The 16957-nt window shown below is 41.3% G+C and overlaps 1 protein-coding gene across 1 annotated transcript in view; it reads right to left on the reverse strand.

The window, feature by feature from the left end:
• The window catches only part of STAT3 (signal transducer and activator of transcription 3 (acute-phase response factor)), an 80549-nt gene extending 64160 nt beyond the window's left edge, over window positions 1–16389 (reverse strand). The window contains exon 1 of the mRNA XM_006901657.1: window positions 16099–16389. The gene's annotated coding sequence lies outside the window, so the exon portion shown is untranslated. The remainder of the gene's footprint in view (window positions 1–16098) is intronic.
• Window positions 16390–16957: the final 568 nt, after the last annotated feature.

A 16957-nucleotide genomic window follows, 5' to 3' on the forward strand; every position in this document is an offset into this window, starting at 1 on the left:
TTCTCTTACCAAAGCACTAAGCAACTCCAACACCATCATCTCCCATGAACTCTAGACTTCTATGTCAAACTCTCTATTCCTATCTTAAGAAGGATCTTAAATCTTTTACTTAGGATATCTAAAAGCAATTACAATGGAGCTCTGGTGGCTCAGTGCTAAAGAATTGTGCTGTTAACCCAAAGGTACGTGATTTGAATCCCCCCACACACACACACTGCTCTGTGGAGGAAAGGCAATCTCCCGTGTGATTTATTGCCTCTGAAAACCTACTGGAGGGTCAGTTATGAGTCAGTTCTGACGACTCTCAACAGGTAATCAACAACAATAACAAACAAAACCAGTTACATAGGAGCTCTGGCAACATAGTCTGTAGTGAGTTTTGCTGCTAAATCAAAGGGCTGTATTTCCTGCAGTTTGAATCCATCACCTGCTCCTCAGAAAAGATGGGCAGCTTCCTCCCATTGTGATTCACGGCCCTGCAGACCCTGTTGGCAGTGGGTGGTGGGGGTACTAAGAGTAAGAAATGACTGTAAAGCCATGAGTTTGAAAAACCAATTGCTTTAAAAAAAATAAAACTCCATTGTCATTGAGTTGTGTTTTGGAGCAGAATTGTGTTCCATGGGTTTTCAATGGCTGGGTTTTTCCAGAAGTAAACCAGCAGGTCTTTCTTACTATGGGTGGACTTGAACTTCCAACCTTATGAGTAACATCTGCCCACGTTAATCATTTGTACCACCTAAGAACTCTTATCTAAAACCAATCCTTCATTAAAAACTTCTCCTGTCAGCTTCTCTTCCAATCTTTACATTTAAAAAAAAATTTTTTATTTTATTATTTTGTGTGTGAGTGTACCGTCAAATCGGATCTGACTGGTACAGGAGGAGCCTACCCTTCCTTTTCCAGAAGAGCATCTGGTGGATTTGAACCTCAGACCTCTGGGATTGCAGTGCAGCTTCTTGCCACTAGGTTACCAGAGCTCTCTCAATCTTCCCATTTTAAACGATAACTTCATCCCTGCAAATGCTCAGGCTAAAAACCTTGAAATAAGCCTGATTCTGCTCTCTTTCCCTTGCCTTACCCAATTCATCAGCAAATCTCATGAGCTATGCCTTCAAACTTTATCTACGGTCTGAGCACTGTCTATAGTCTGAGACCCATCTCCACTGCTACCAACTAAGTTCAAGTCATCTCTCACCTGGTCTAACTGATCAATGTTTTTGCCCTTATTCACACACACCTCTCCCCACACAGTCTATTCTCCACATAAAAGGTCCCTTCAAAATATAAGTCAAAGAATTTCATTCCTCTGCTCACAACCCACTCAAGAAAAAACCTAAACTCCCACCATGGCACACTAGCTCTCCACTTTATTCCTGGATGTCTCCACTTTCTCTCCTGTGGCTCTCTCCTTTGCTAAAAATTGTCTCTTTTCTGATTATGGAACATTCCACGTGAATTCCTACCCCTGGCCTTTTGTGCTTTACTTCCCTGGCTGCTGCGGAAAGCTCTGTCTGAGATGTCTACTTAGAGATGCTCCCTCACTCAGATCTCCACATAAAGTCCCTTCGCCTATTGAATTCTTCACAGTAGTCCTTACCCAAGGGCATAAACATTTTCCCCCCTTTCTCCTTTGTGGTAGTAAACCTGTTCTGGGAAACCTTAACTTTCTTTTCTTGGTTAGTTGGGACCTCAATTATTCCACAGTGGGTACTGCTGGTCTCTTATCTATTTCTGAGGTCACATAATGCAATGGAATGACTCACAAACTTCAAGCAAAGGGCCATCTTTAATCTAGGAGGAATAAGGGCACAGCTTCATTGTCATCAGGAGACATGCTCACTTCTTCCCCAAAGCAGAATGTTCCAATCTCTCCAACCTATGAAGTTCCAGTAAGACCTTTCTGGACCTCATCAGACCTTTGGAGACTTAACAAGCATCTGCCCCTCAGGTGATCCCTTGTAGTTGGGACCTCCACTCATTAGTATCTGATATATACACTCCTGCTTTCTGGAATCTGAACCAAAAGGCCAAATTTTTTACTATCAAAGAGGTTCTACTAGGGATGCTAGGGATGTAAGGAAGCTCATCCTGCTACCCCCTACCACTTCCCCAATACCTGGGATGCTCAAATATTTGTAAGTTCGAGCTTAGAGGTACCAGGTATGGCTAAAGGCAGGGACAAAGAATCTGGCTGAAAATATGAGATTGGAAACTCTATGTAAAGAGTATTGAGAGTCCCTAGATCTTTCCCCTTCAATGTGATTGACACAGTGACAACAACAATGGGACATCAGAGATTATGAGGATGCACAGGACAGGTAAGGTTCTTTTTTTTTTTTCTTTTTCTTTTTATTTTATTATTTTTGTGTAAGTGTACCGTCAAATCAGATCTGACTAGTACAGGAGGAGATTGTCCCTCCTTTCCCGGCAGAGCATCTGGTGGATTTGAACCGTAAGCCTCTGGGATTGTAGTTGCAGCTCCTAACCACTAGGCCACCAGAGCTCCCCTGACAGGTAAGGTTCTGATCTGTCGTTCATGGAGTTGCTTTGAACTGTACTCGACTCAAAGGCACCTAACAACAACAACAATCTCCTCCACCTTCCAGTACCAGAAAATGACATCATTCCAGCCCAGTGCTTGGAACCCATTCATTCCAGTTCAACTTCCTCCTGATAATTTGCATTTTCACCTACCCAGATATACAGAATCAGAATCTACATTTGGGGGGCGGGGGGCTTGCGCACAGCCGAAGAGCACTGACTATCCTACATGGGGGTGGGGGGGGGGGGGGGGAGCCAGAATAAACTGGTTCAAAACTCTGCAGCAAACCTAAAGACCACAAGAAGATTTCCAATCAACATTTTGGTGAATAGAACCAAGAACTATCATACTTTAGAAGAAAATCTCCACCATGAAAGAGATAAACTCCAAGAAAAGAAGAACTTGCGAAGTAGAAAAAACTAGGAACAAGCAAAACTATAAATAAATAATTTCCTCAATGAGAGAGCTATAAAATTAAATTGTTGTTGTTGTTAAGTGCCGTTGAGTTGCAGGCGACTCATAGCGACCTTATGAAGGAGAGTCCTCGACGCTTAGGTGCCTTTCATTCTCTCTCCAGGTTCACAGGGTTTCCGGAGGCAAGCTATTTACGGAAGTGGATGCCACTCCTCCTTCCACACTTGTTTTAATCAGGGAGCTCCACCGCACTCTCTGTCCACACTGGGTAGCCAATGCATTGGGTAACCAATGCATCTGACACATCCGTGTCACATAAAATTAAATAGGATTTAAAAATTTAAATAGGAAAAGACAAAAAGATGAGATGAAATGGCAACTGGAAAGAGAGCTCTTGAAACGTAAAATGATGCCAGAATTTTAGTTGCAAGAACCAAGGAAACCTCTAGGATGTGATTTGCAATAAAGAGATGGAAAGAGGAGGAAGAAGGAACAAAAAACCAAACCAAAACAAAAAAACACCTTAGATGACCTGTTCAAGAAATCTACCATGTGACCATACCAGGATCCCAGAAAAAAAGAGAGAGGAGAAAATGGTAAGGACAAAGTTATAAATAATGTGAATGTTCCTTTTCAGATTGAAAAGGACCCACTTAATACCCAGTTCAATGAAATAAAACAGGCACCAGAGCAAGTCAAACCACTTACATCTAATTGATTCTGACGCAGGGCAACCCAACATGCACCAGAATAGAACTGTTCAGTAATGTTCCATATGGTTTTCAGTGGCTGATTTTGAGGAAGGAGATCACCAGCCCTTTCTTCCAAGATGCCACTAGGTAAACTCAAACCGCCAACCTTTTGATTAGCATCTTCGCATTTAAGTGTTTGTATCACTCAGGGACTACCAGCCTATTCCTGTGAAATTTCAGAACACTGAGAGTCCAAGAAGCTACCAAGGAGGATGAACAGGTCTCAGAGAAAGTAAGAAACCACAACAGTATCAAACTTCCACATAAACACTCAAGGCTAAGAAGTCAATTGAGCTCCACGCCCAAAGTACTGCAAGGAACACTAGAGTACAGGAGTCTTGAGTCCCAGCTTTCAAAGTTTTTCAGGGAATGTACCCAAGAGTGGAATAACAATGCTCAGTTAGAACCTAAACAAATCTTTTTAAAATATATTATTACCTCTTTAGATGAGTCCTGGTGGTGTAGGGAGGGAGATCTGATGGCTTAGTCTATTGGCTGGACTAAGTAAGGAATTGCAGCACAACTAAACCAGAACTGCTCCTCCTCTCTAGTGGTTCAAAACCACCAGTGGCTCCAAGGGATAAAGAAGGGTCAATCTCCTGTGTGATTTATAGCCTCAGAAAACTCTCAAGAATGTTGGTGACATACAGCTTTTCCAACTCAATGGCAATTAGTTTTGAGAGAGAAGGGTTCTATTCTCATTTTTTATTCTTAAACTGACAGTAAAATGATTTGGAAAGAGCCAAGAAGAATGGCCCCTACAAAGAATGTTTCTTTTCTTTCATAAGATTTTGAAATCTCCACCCAGATTTAAGAAATAAATATTCAGGTCCTAAAGAGGAACCATATATTCCAACATACTGTAAGTAAAGCTAGAGAGATTACTGCTGTACTCCACCCAGATTTAAGGAAAATTTAGGTTCTGAGGAGGAACCTGACATTCCAGCATATTGTATGTAAAGCTGGAGAGATTTACTCTTAAAGGTCACTCTCAAAAAAAAGTCAGTATCTAAGCCTGGACTCTGGACTGTGGTTAACTATCTAGTCTTAACTAAACACAGGGCAGTTAGTGAATTCAATTTTGGGAGGAAGGAGAAACAAGTGCTTCATTTCCTTGTCCACCAAGCTCTAACCACAAATATCCCAACACTTGTTTCTGCATGACCTTGAATTCTAGGAGGAAATTTTGTGCTGGTTTACAAAATTTGAAGAAGGAAAAGGAATATTAAAAATGACTCTGAACCATAAAGTATAAATTTTATTCAAAGTGGAAGATGTTGTTGTTGTGTAGAGTCAGAGCTGGCTTAGAGCGGACTCTCCAGTGGGTTTTTCTGAGGCTGTAAATCTCATGGGAGACTGCTCAACTTCCTCCCACTGAGCAGCTGGTGGATTCAAACTGGCTGCCCTTAGGTTGACAGCTCAACTCCTTACTCAGTAGGCCATCAGAGCTCCAGGTGGGAGATAAGCTGTCTCAGGTAAATTTTTCCTATACAAGGTCTTATCAATATGAACAATATTCTTAAAACTAAATTATATTTAGAAAAATGAGTGACTTCATTATACATCATAGTTTTGCAGGATGTTCACTCTCCAGAGAACAGCTGATCTCCATTACCTCTCACACAAGAGGAGACTTTTAAAAGGTTCAATTACTCATGAAATTATTATTGGACTGTCTAAGTGATGTGGTAGCTCTTGCTCAGAAAGCAAACAAGTATTTAGAAAGAAAGTTCATCCCAGTTGGTGGTGGGATAGCTCAAGACTTAAATTCTAAAATAACTCAACAAAATGTGGCTGAAAGCATGAATTCACATTGAATTTTGCCAGATAGGATAAAAAGAAAGATGTATCTTAATCTTTCCAGATAATTTAGGACATTCTTCTTTAATAATATATCAAAAGTCAACAAGTGTTTAATTTCTTTAAGGTTAATTACAATGTGGAGGAACGATACAGAGAAGATTAGCATGGCCCCTGCGCAAGGATGACACGCAAATTCGTGAAGCGTTCCATATTTTCGACCCTGAAATGAACCAGTCTCTAACGAAGGCTGACTCCTAACTCCTTTCACCTTCGTCTTTGGATACAAACCTACGTGGATAGTCCTTGGCCGAGGGACTGTTTCAAAAGAGGCAGGGAGAAGAAGAGAAAAGGGGAAAAAAAAAAAAAAAAAAAAAAATTACAATGTGGAACACAAAACCATTTCCATGCTTCCTCTACTCAGTCACATTAAAATCACTATCTATGTTGCATTTTAATATCTTCCCAGGCATGGTTTCATAATATCATCCATCTGTCTTTTGGAAAAACACTGATTCAGAGCTATGTCAACCTTCCAAATGCTGACACATTATACCAGTAAGGGGTTGGGGGGAAACCCATATTTGTTAAATTGGAAATATCATATTTATTAGAATTGAAAAGCTGTCGAGTTTTTAAAATTCTAATTTTCATTTGAAAGCTCCAATGTTTATCACTGGCCATAGATATTGTCAATTGTTTTCCTTAAACAGTTTCTTTTCTTTCACTTTGACAAAATGTTTGCCCATTTCCCAGCTGGTCTCTCAATCTTTTTTTTTTTCCAAGTGAAAATGGTGTATTTCATCGTAAAGCCTCTAGTTTGACATGGCAAGAGGCAGTTCCACGTGTGCTTTTCTTGAGACAATATCACTCTTGGGCATGTAGTTGAAATCCTTCCTGGATGCCTCCCATCTCATCACAGCCAACATTACAAAGAAAGACACTTAAGAGTTGAAATTTAGTATATTGTTTACAGTTGCATTGCATCGTTAAGGAAACCAATTGTTTTCTTTCTCTGTGAATACAGTGGCTACTAGCCAAGTGCCACTATTATCAAAGTGAAAAACACAAACAATACAATGAAAATAATTTTAATCTTGAAGACCCCCTGAAAGAATTGGGGGAGGGGCATGAACACATTCTGAAATGGTGGCTACAGACACCCCACAACTTTTTTTGGAAAAAAAAAAGTTAACAAATCAACAAAGACAAAAACCTCTCCCCATCTGTCAAAGGGGCAATAGACTTTACACAGAATAGTTTTTCATGGATGGGGCAGAGTGGCAACAAGAAAGAGTTTAGAAGACAAGATGCAGAGAAGACTAGCTTTCCATTTAACACACACATTTTTGTACTGATTTTTTTTTTTTTTGTCTCAACAGCAACTGGTTTTCTTTCTTTTTTTTTTTGTACTGGTTAAAATTTTACTTTCTTTTTACCTAAAATACTGCTTGAACAATAAAAAGAAAAAAGAGGGAGAGAGAATCTGGACCTGAAGGAGTAATCTTTGATATATTCTTTCTGAAAATATGTGGTTAAGATTAGCATCAATTTTTCCTAGCCACAGGGAAGCAGTTTACAACACTGAGACTATGAGTCTTCTCTCTTCTCCAACTCCTGCCTCATTCTCCATTATTCAGAAAATATTCTGAACATAAACGAACAGTACTCTTACGGTGGAGCTTATGGTGAGGATTAAGTACATGGAATGTGACAGCAGGATGTGAGGCTCCTTCTGATCCGGGGCCCCTCACACCCTTCTGAAGAAATAGGAATCTTAGATGGCTCCCAGAACCTAGGAATTTTTAACAGTATAATTAAGACTCTAACATAGCACACGCTTCTATTCACTTAGAGAGCACTTTATCTTATTCACTCTAATGGAAGGGGATAGATAATAACACATAGAATTAACAGAAAGTATTGATACATGATGTCTGAATGCTTCAATTATTCCACTTGCCCTTATGCCTAAGAGAAGCACCATTCTAATTACATCTTATTTAAGTTATAAATTTGCTTTCCCTAAAGATATTGATAAAAGGAAGTTCAAACACAAAACTGATTTGTCAGGGAAAGTCAGTCTTAGATTAAATATTTATTGTGTCTAAACCACAAGTAGAAAAAATTTCAAAAGCACACCATTTTAATGCTAACTCCATGCAAGTGCATTCTGTTTGGTTTCAAAAGAGAGGTAATTACACAGCTAACATTTAGGTTTTGAGGTTTTGAGGATTACATTTGGAGGGAGGAGGAGAGATGAAAGGAAACTCTAATGCTTTTAGGCTCTGTCAGAAAAATCGTGTTTGCTAAAGCAAAACAAAATTAACATTAGCAAGGACGCAGAGAAAATACATTTTAGGAAAGTTTCATCTAAGCCGGCACTGAAGTTCAGACTCAAATCCTCCACTTCTCATAACAAGAGGTCAGGACACCACAGACTAACAAAATCAATCAACAGAGCGGGAAAACAGGTGGCTATCACCCGACCAGCCAGGGGTTTCCTGAATTGGACTTACCTTCACCAATCCAAGTCAGTTTTCAGAAATGGTCTCTGCAAAAACTACCCAAAGATTCCCCTAATAATTTATTCTCCTCCTCCACAGTAGGGAAGCCATTTATTTACCAGAAAGTTTACTTTCTCTTTCAAGGTCTGCTGGCTTCCTCCAGCCCCACTTACAGCCAAGAAGCTACTGACTGGGAAGGCTTTTTTCTCTCTTTGTCCAACAAAAAACTGGAAGGTTTAAGAGAATGAACCTGTTTTATGATGAGACTGGGTGGCTCTTAACCCTTCTTAATAAGGAGGAAAGCTAAGGGCAGGAAAAGACAGTTCTGTGCCTTCAATTAAACACATACGCAGAGATGTGAAGGTACGTGTAATTCAGTGGTGTAGGGCACAGTCTCCTGGGATGCCCCTTCACTCCCAAAGTCTATGTAGCTTTACCTTTCCAGCTTCACTCAATACAAAGTTCCTTCTGCTGGCCTCTTAACTGAGGTAACCTCAGCTCTGCTCACCACTCAAATTCTCAATATCATCTGCACTTTTTGTATCACGAAGAACTCTAGCAGACTGCTCCAATTCCTGAGCGTTGACTGTTTAGTGTGATAAATAGGACTAAGAATAAATGACCCATAATCATGGGTAGGGGGACACATGAAGACGTGTCACACAAGGACTGGTGTAAATAGGCATTTACAAGTTGCCTTGGTTATTCCTAAATCCTGTTCAGCCCTATCTTCTCTACACAGTATGTACCTCCCTGGATCCAGTGGTTTCTTTCCTACTAGACTTACTTGCATCTCCCAATTACTGCTTATTCTCCTTGGGTCATCCATAGCCACATGAATCAGCATCTTTGGGTGCATTCTAACTCAAAGAATGTTAATAGTAGTAATTATTAGGGTTCAAGCATTAGCTATCTATCAGGTGCTGTGCAAAGCACATTATAGAGTTTATTTTGCTTACTCCTTACTCCCCAAGGTAGAAGTGGTATCCACGTTTTACAAAGAAATCAAGACTCGGAAAAGTTAAAGAAACTTGTCCAAGAGCTAAGAGGTCATGGATCTGAGCTTTAAGCCTGAGTCTGACTTCCCAGTCTTTTTAACTCCTATTGCAACTACACTCAAAGATACAATGATAGTTACCTTGTTGTTGACTGCCAGCGTTGACCACAACTCATAGCAACTCTATGAACAAAAGGCCTGAAGCCCTTCTATAACTATCATCATTTCTCCAAGTTCATAGAATCTCCAGAGGCATGTGGTTTAGGAAGTGGATGCCACTCCTGTTTCCAAACCTGTCTTAAACTGGTAGTTCCACCAAACTCTGTCCACCATGGGCAGCTGACCCCATTTGACCCCTCAATAGTACAAGGTTCAGCATCACAGCAAATCCAGATTACCTCAGTACAGCAAACTGATAGAAGAGTGCTATATAACTTAGTAGAATGTTCCTCCAAAAACACTAGTCCTTCTCCAGTCCAACTGACTTTTAAAGACAAAGGCCCTCCCTACACACACACACACACACACACACACACACAAAACACCTGAACCTTTCTGTAACTATTGTCATTAGGAATGTTTAAAACATAAGTTTCCTTAGCCAATATCATTAAAAAGCCAAAGGTTAGCAGACAGATATTAGTAAGGCTACTTTTTTCTTTTGAGTAGGGTGGCAGAAAGAAAAGTCTGCTGATGCAAACATTATTTCTATTTTATTTGAGGGCAAGTTTGCCTCTCTAATGCTTTCAACAGGTTATCCAACAGGAATATGCAATAAATACATCTAAGATAAACTGGTAAATAGAAAAAGCTGCTTAAAAATCTAGAAGTAGATTAAATTATTAACTTGGTGCATATAAAACGTAAGGAGCACTGGTGGTACAATGGCTAGGTGCTCAGCTGGTAATGAAAAGGTTGGTGGTTTTAATCCAACTGGCAGAGAAAGAGTTGGTAACCTGCTCCCATTGAGATTACAATTTAGAAAAGCCTACTGGGCGGGGGTTAGGGGAGTTGTTTCTGCTCTGTCACAAGAGGTCACTTTGAGCACAAAATCACCTCAAGGGCATCTAACAATAACAAAAAAATATACCATTTATCTTAATAGCATTTGAATCCAATTAACAAAAAAGAAAAAATAAGAACTGTAGCTCTCAGCAGCCTCCTTTCCCTTTCTGTTTAGTTTTCCTAAATTAAGAATCTCCACTTACAACTCTCTAAACACTATGCTGTTTTAAGTCTCTAAATGTATGCGCCCTCTGCTCTTAGGGCAACTCTTTTACTTCACAACTCTGTTAAATGAATTCCTATACTACAGAACTCTTAAAGAAAATTAATCTCTTTTCTTGAATATTTAATTTGAAAAAGTCGGATTTACTGAGCTCTTATGTTTCAGGTGTTACCCTAAGCATTTTACCAACATTTTCTCATTGAATCCTCAATCAGCCTTGTTAATGTGCTCACTCCAATCCTAGATCTGTTTGACTCCATAGCCTGCTACTCCCCCCCAACCTCATGTCTATTCTGACATGGTGCACATCCTGGTCTTCCCAAATACACCTCCAATCTGGTGAGATTTAACACATTGGCACAAATGACGGCAAAATGTGTTTCTAAGCATGGTCATCAATTTAAAAGTGTGCGGCAATGTGTTAAGGAGCACTGGCGATGTGGTCCATAGTGTGGTGCACTGCTAACCCTAAGAACATCACTCTCTATTGGGTCAAATCCCTCAGCAGCTTCCCAGGAGAAAGGTCATCTCCTCCCATGTGACTTAAAACCTGAGAAAACCCACTGGTGAGTCAGCTATAAGTCCATTCCATTCTCTCCAAAGAGTGGAGTTGAATCTTAACTAAAAATTTTAAGTAACATTAACACGACAAATGATAAAACTCAGAGACATTTCAAACATCTTACCACCAAAGCACCATCTAAGGGGTACCACAGAAAGCCAAAAGTTCCCCCAACAAATGTGGAACTACAACTACGGAATGCCAAATTTCATATTAAATATTTGTAATAAACAGAATGCTACTTCAGGTTATGGGGGAGGCTGGTAGCAGCTGGAATTAATCCTGAAGCACTAAGGCAATCCTTAAATGTTTACTGGGGTAGACACCAAGGCAATCCTTAAACATTTATAGGATTCTTGCATTGTATTTGCTAACCCCTCCCTCATGAGTCAAGCAAGTTTTCAATAGAAAAAGCTTAGATTCACCTGCATTGAGTTCTCTTTGTGATTTACTCTCTGGCAATTTTCAATAAAGACAGGAAAGCTGGAATCTGCTTCGGTTCACTTCAATTGTTCAAGAACTGTTCACCTCCTGCTAAATTTACCTCTGTTCTCCCACATTCTTGGTGTTCTGTCTCATTCTTAATACTTATAAAAATACTTCACCCTCGGTCTGCAACATACAACATTATTTCTTTTCACCAGAATCAACAAAGACTGAGCCCAGATTGTGCCATGGCCCCACAGTGTCTTCAGAATTTGGATTCTCCCTTATGTGCTCTTCTTCAGACCCAAAAGTTATGGTAAAAATATTTAAGTATGGAAGACCTAAATGTGAATGCTCTTTTGTAGCCAATTAGAAATGGTAAAAAAAAAAAACACTTGAGCACACTAGATTTCGCTCTAAAGTACCATGTTCACTAAGTCAGGATACCTGTCATTAGGAGCTGGCCCTCTGTAAGGTCAGCCTCAAGTGACAACTCTTCTAGGGAGAAGGCCACCAACTTCATTTTCTCTGTACAAATGACAAACTGTAGGCAGAGAGTGAGTGTGTGTGTGTGTGTGTGTGTGTGTGTGTGTACCATCAAATTGGATCTGACTGGAACAGGAGGATATTCCCCCTCCTTCTCCAGCAGAGCGTCTGGTAGATTTGAACTGCGTGCATTCCATAATCTTGACCTCAGTACTCCATCTCAAAAACTTGTCTAATTCAAATAACAAAAGATAGAGTCCTTTAATCAAATGTTAATAGGTGGCTAATCGGCTAACAGGGAGCCTCTGGCCTAAATCTGGTGTAAACCTTTTCTTTTGAAAAGAGAGAAGACATTTTATACGTGGTGAATAAACAAAAACACTTGAAGTGATTGGTTAAGTGAACAAAGGATTAGGTAACTAGTGCATGTTGTTGTATTCATACCAACCCTATGAACAAAAAATCTAAACCCTGCTTGGTCTGTGTTGTTGCTGTTGCTAAGTGCAATTCACAGCGACCCTATGAACAAAAGATCTGAACCCTGTTCCATAACTGTCATTTTTTCTTTAATGTTCATAGAGTTTCCAAAGGGATGTGTTTAGGAAGTGGATGCCAATCCTGATTCCGAGCCTGTCTTAATCTGGGAGCTCTACCAAACTCTGTCCACCATTATGGCATTTGACACACTAGTGGTACAGCATTCAGTATCACAGCAACCCCATGTTATCTCAGTACAGCAAACTGACCACTTAGAAGAATGTTCTTACCTGACACAATTAACAAGAGGCTTCCCACCCACAGGTGATTGTTAGCTATATCCAGTAAAACCAGGCGACCAATAAGCTCACACACATGACTGCAAACAAAGTAAGACCATTTTACATCCAACTTTCAACTAATACAAGAAACCTACGGCTAGAATCCAACTGCTTCACACATAAGCCTCCAAACTGGAGATTTAGTCAGGGCCCAAGTGACTTTTAAATACAATGCTGTTGTTGTTTACCATAGAGTTGGAAATGACCCATAGCCGACCCTCTCACTGTTTTCAGAGGCAGTTAATGGCATGGAAGGAGATTGTCCATTCTTCTCCTTCAGAGCAGCTGGTGGCCTCAAACTGCATGTCTTCAGGATTGCAGTGCAGCATCTTGCCTCTAGGCCAATAAAGGCCTATAATTCGGGGAGATGGATTATAAAACTGAGATGTGATTCACTGGATATTTTATAGAATTGTTTTCTCTGGTTAGGTAGGGCTTGACATTGATTGACAGAACCAGTGGTTTTTGTTGAGTCCTACAGAGCCAGTTCCTATTCAAGTATGTGACGGAGTAGAACTGCCCCATAGGTTTTCTTGACTTTAATCTTGAAGATAGAGGGTCACCAAGTATTTCCCCTGCCAAGCCACTGAATGAGTTCTAAGCAACCTTTAGATTAGGAGCCAAACGGTTAACTGTTATTTAAATGAGGGCCTCAAATGATAAGCTGCTATAAACCAAGTCCTCTGAGTTCCAAGTAGTATCTTTAAAGTTTATAGGAGCTTTATTTCTTATGATAGTCCTTATTTTACTCAAGCCACTGAGTATAAACTTGGTATTGCTTGGAAAAATAAACAGAACAAAGAGGATGCTGGAGGTTATTTCCAGACCAAAATGATGCCAACTTTTTAACTTGTAACACCTTTAAAAGTTCCCTCTACAAAAAGACAGTACTGAAATTGTTTGGGTTTACATTTTAGGGGTTTATAAAGAGGACCTTTCCTTCTCCTCCCCTACTTGCCTTACTAGTATGTCAGGCTTTTGTCTATATTCTCGTACCTCTTCATCCCAGATTCTTTACACCTACCCAAATTCTGCCATTCTTTGAGATTCTAGTTCAAATCCTTTCTCTGCTAAGACTCCCTAGGCAACTTCAGCCCTATGACATCTTCCTCTGAAGACTGTAGCTGTGAGGCAGCACTGTCCAACAGAATTTTCTATAATAACAGAAATGTTCTATATCTATACTGTACATTCTTTGCTATATAATGGCTACCTTTTCTGAGCCACTCAGCCCTAATGCCATAACGTTTCTTTGATGACAACATGTTGTTTTGGACCACTGAAGCACTGATCAAGTAACCCCCAGTACATTACAAATTCTGGGAATAAGGCACATTTTATTTTATCCTTCCCAGAAACTTCCATAAAATTGCAAAAGAGTAACTGGTTTTCCACACACACTTCCAAAATCCTGATAGATCAGTTCATGCATGCCAAATATTTAAGAATTGCCTACAGATCTTGAAGAATTGCCTAGAGATCTTGTTAATCATAATAAAGATGTGAATGTTGCATCTATGAGTGAAAACAAAAAAAGATTCTTAGCAGAGGATTGAACCAGAAGTAACCAGCTCAAATCCCAGGCTAGAGCTGCACTGACTTTTCCCAGCAGGGACTATACTCACTCTATGTCAAGACCTAATACTTAATCACTGATGGGTAAAAACACATGAGTCCTGCTACTGTATAAAACTCCTGCTGCCTTGCACAAATGCCTTGTTTCTTTAGTCTCAATTTCCTTATCTATGACATAGGTTCATGTTGTGTGAAAGAGCTCTTTATGGATCATATCTTAAGTGTTGGTATTTCTACAGAGCTATCTTTCCCTGAAAGACACACATTTTCCTGGATTTCCTACTGGCTCTTTGGGATAGGTGTGCTAAAAATGTAGAAACAAACCACTACCTTACAAAGTCCACTTTAAAAATAAAATTCTACATTTGTTTCTCTTATGCTATTGTGCAAATAAATGCCTGAGCAAAACTTCTACTAGTAGTGCAGGTCTGCCATATGTAATGAGGAAATAAATGTGTTGACTCAGATAACATACATAACAGATATAAAGTAAACCAGAAAATTGAGCCAAATCACACCACCACCTAAGCACACATATAAAGATTATGTTATGGGTTTTTTTTTTTTAATTAATTTAGTCAAAGTTTACAGAGACTTAGGGTTTCCAGTTATTAATTGTTGCACTTTTCTCCCTACCAACCCTCTCCCCCCAATTCACTCTTCTCCTTGAAAAGAAAAAGAAAAACTCTTCCATTGTTATGCAATTCCTCCCCCCAAATCCACGCCACTATGCAGCCTTCACTCTGGACTTCTGTAATGACAAGAACACGCATTTATATGTCCCTTTTAAACAGTTCTCTCCCTGATTTACCGTTTTGACGTATCCAAACCACTGCCGTACTCACACAGCCAGGAAGTTACAACCCAGGCATGGAATAAGTACACCTTTTAGATATATACACGGAATAAAAACCAGTAGGTACACACAATGTATATTTTTCCAATAATTGAGTGACTACCACACAGCATATAACACTGAGTGATGTGGACTAAGCCTGGAAAAAAAATCATCTCTGAGCCAAGATCTTGAATAAATGCATTTTGCTAATTTAAGTGCAACCACCACCACCCTACCCCTATCCGCCCCCTAAACCTAGGTAAAGTTTGAACACTTGACTTCGCCAAGGACAGCATGTCTTTGTTTCCCTCTTCTCTGCATTTACCCAAGATCTTGGCTCAGAGACAGAAAACTCCCACTGTCCTTTGGTCCATTCTGTCCTATGCAATTAGGCAACACCACAAGCCAGTAAATGCAATGGCTCAATTATTCTGGCCGCTTTTACCAGGTGTTTATAAAAGAACAATGCCAAAGAAGAAAGAGGTTCCTTTCTCTCCAGAGCTGACTTAACTGAGGTTTTATTTTGTTTGCAAAAGGGGGGAGGTGAGCAAGACTGAATCTAGAAGTGGGAGGGAATTTAGAGTACAACTCTGTCAATTTCCCTACAGGAAACTAGATTCTTATGCAATAATCCTACCCACAGCAACCAGCCCGTGAGGCTCTCGGGGAAGACACCTATTGCTACCTCCAGAAAGTCACAGCTGGCACCTAAGGAGAGGGAACCGGGAAAGGAGGAGGAAGTGGCTCAGCCAGGAGTCACTGAACCTGCCAGCGGGGCGGGAACCAGCTCTTTTCACACTCCCACCCCCAAGGATCTCCTGTGAACAGCGTGTCCCCAGAATCTCAGGGAGCAGGAAGTCGGGGGGTTGCCCCTCACTCCTGCCACCCCATCTCCGAGTGCTCTCACGACACAGCCTTCCACCTCCAGCACGGCCTCTCTCTTCCTCTGCTTCTCCTCTTTCTCAGAGCAACAAAACTTCCTATCAGAGCCCAGCTCCTGTCATCTCGGGGAGTTGACCCTTATCTTCATATACCATACTCCCCACTTTCCAGTTTCCTGTAGTTTCCAGGAGTCCCCCGAAAAAAATCACTCCCTAAAGCTCATAGGCCTGGGGGCGTCAAAGGAGGTAGCCCCACCCTTCACCCCCTTCACCTGTTTCTCCCGCTGAGACCCACGGGCTGGGGCTGCTTCTGGGCCGAGGTGCGGGCCGCGGGGCTCCGTCTGGCCGGAAGGCCTCTGTGAGATGACCAGGAGACAGAAAGTCAAGTTGGGGTGCTAGTCAAGGATCCGGTTCGGGCTCGCTCCGTCTGCGGCGACGTCGGAACCCCAAGCTCCTCCTCCCAGTCTACGCCGCCGCAGCTCCGGAAAGAACTGAATTACAACCCCTCCAGCCAATCCCCGCCCAGCGACTACCCGGCCTAGACACGCCATTTTGCATAATTCATAAATTGACCAGCCCAGAGATTGGGGGGGCGCGCACACTGCGCTGCCGAAGCTCCACCCACCGGCCAATGAGAAGAGTCGATAAGAAAAGAGGCGGAGCCAGTAAAATCTGGGGACGGCCCTGTACTGGCTGTTCCGGAGGGCCTAGTACTCCTCCCTCCGCTACAGCCAGAGAAGAGCGGAGGCTTTCGGCACAGAAGCCCTGGGGGAGGGAGGAAGATGACTGGAATATCCTGCTGAAAACTCAGCTGAGTTCCTGGCAGTGTGTGACGTCAAGACACTTTAAATGCCCTGATGCAGCTCCGCCTGCCCGTTCTCCCTATTCCCAGCCCTTGGCACCACGTGGGGCGAGGTTGGGAGCCTCTTACCATGTAGGATTCAGCCAGTTAGGCAGCCCATGGGTGTCGCCAGATCCTCAGGGGGCCCATCTCCTGAGTTGCGTGTCTAGCGGACAGCAAAAAGAGCATGAGTGACTCCGGCTTGCTTTGAACTTCAATATCTGCGTGAGTCGGGACACACACACCCGGAAATATGACGTGGAAACAGAGTAATTACTAGAGTGCGTGGG

The sequence above is a fragment of the Elephantulus edwardii genome, unplaced genomic scaffold, assembly GCF_000299155.1.
Source record: "Elephantulus edwardii isolate Elephantulus edwardi_28Jun2011 unplaced genomic scaffold, EleEdw1.0 scaffold00340, whole genome shotgun sequence".
Taxonomy (NCBI): domain Eukaryota; kingdom Metazoa; phylum Chordata; class Mammalia; order Macroscelidea; family Macroscelididae; genus Elephantulus; species Elephantulus edwardii.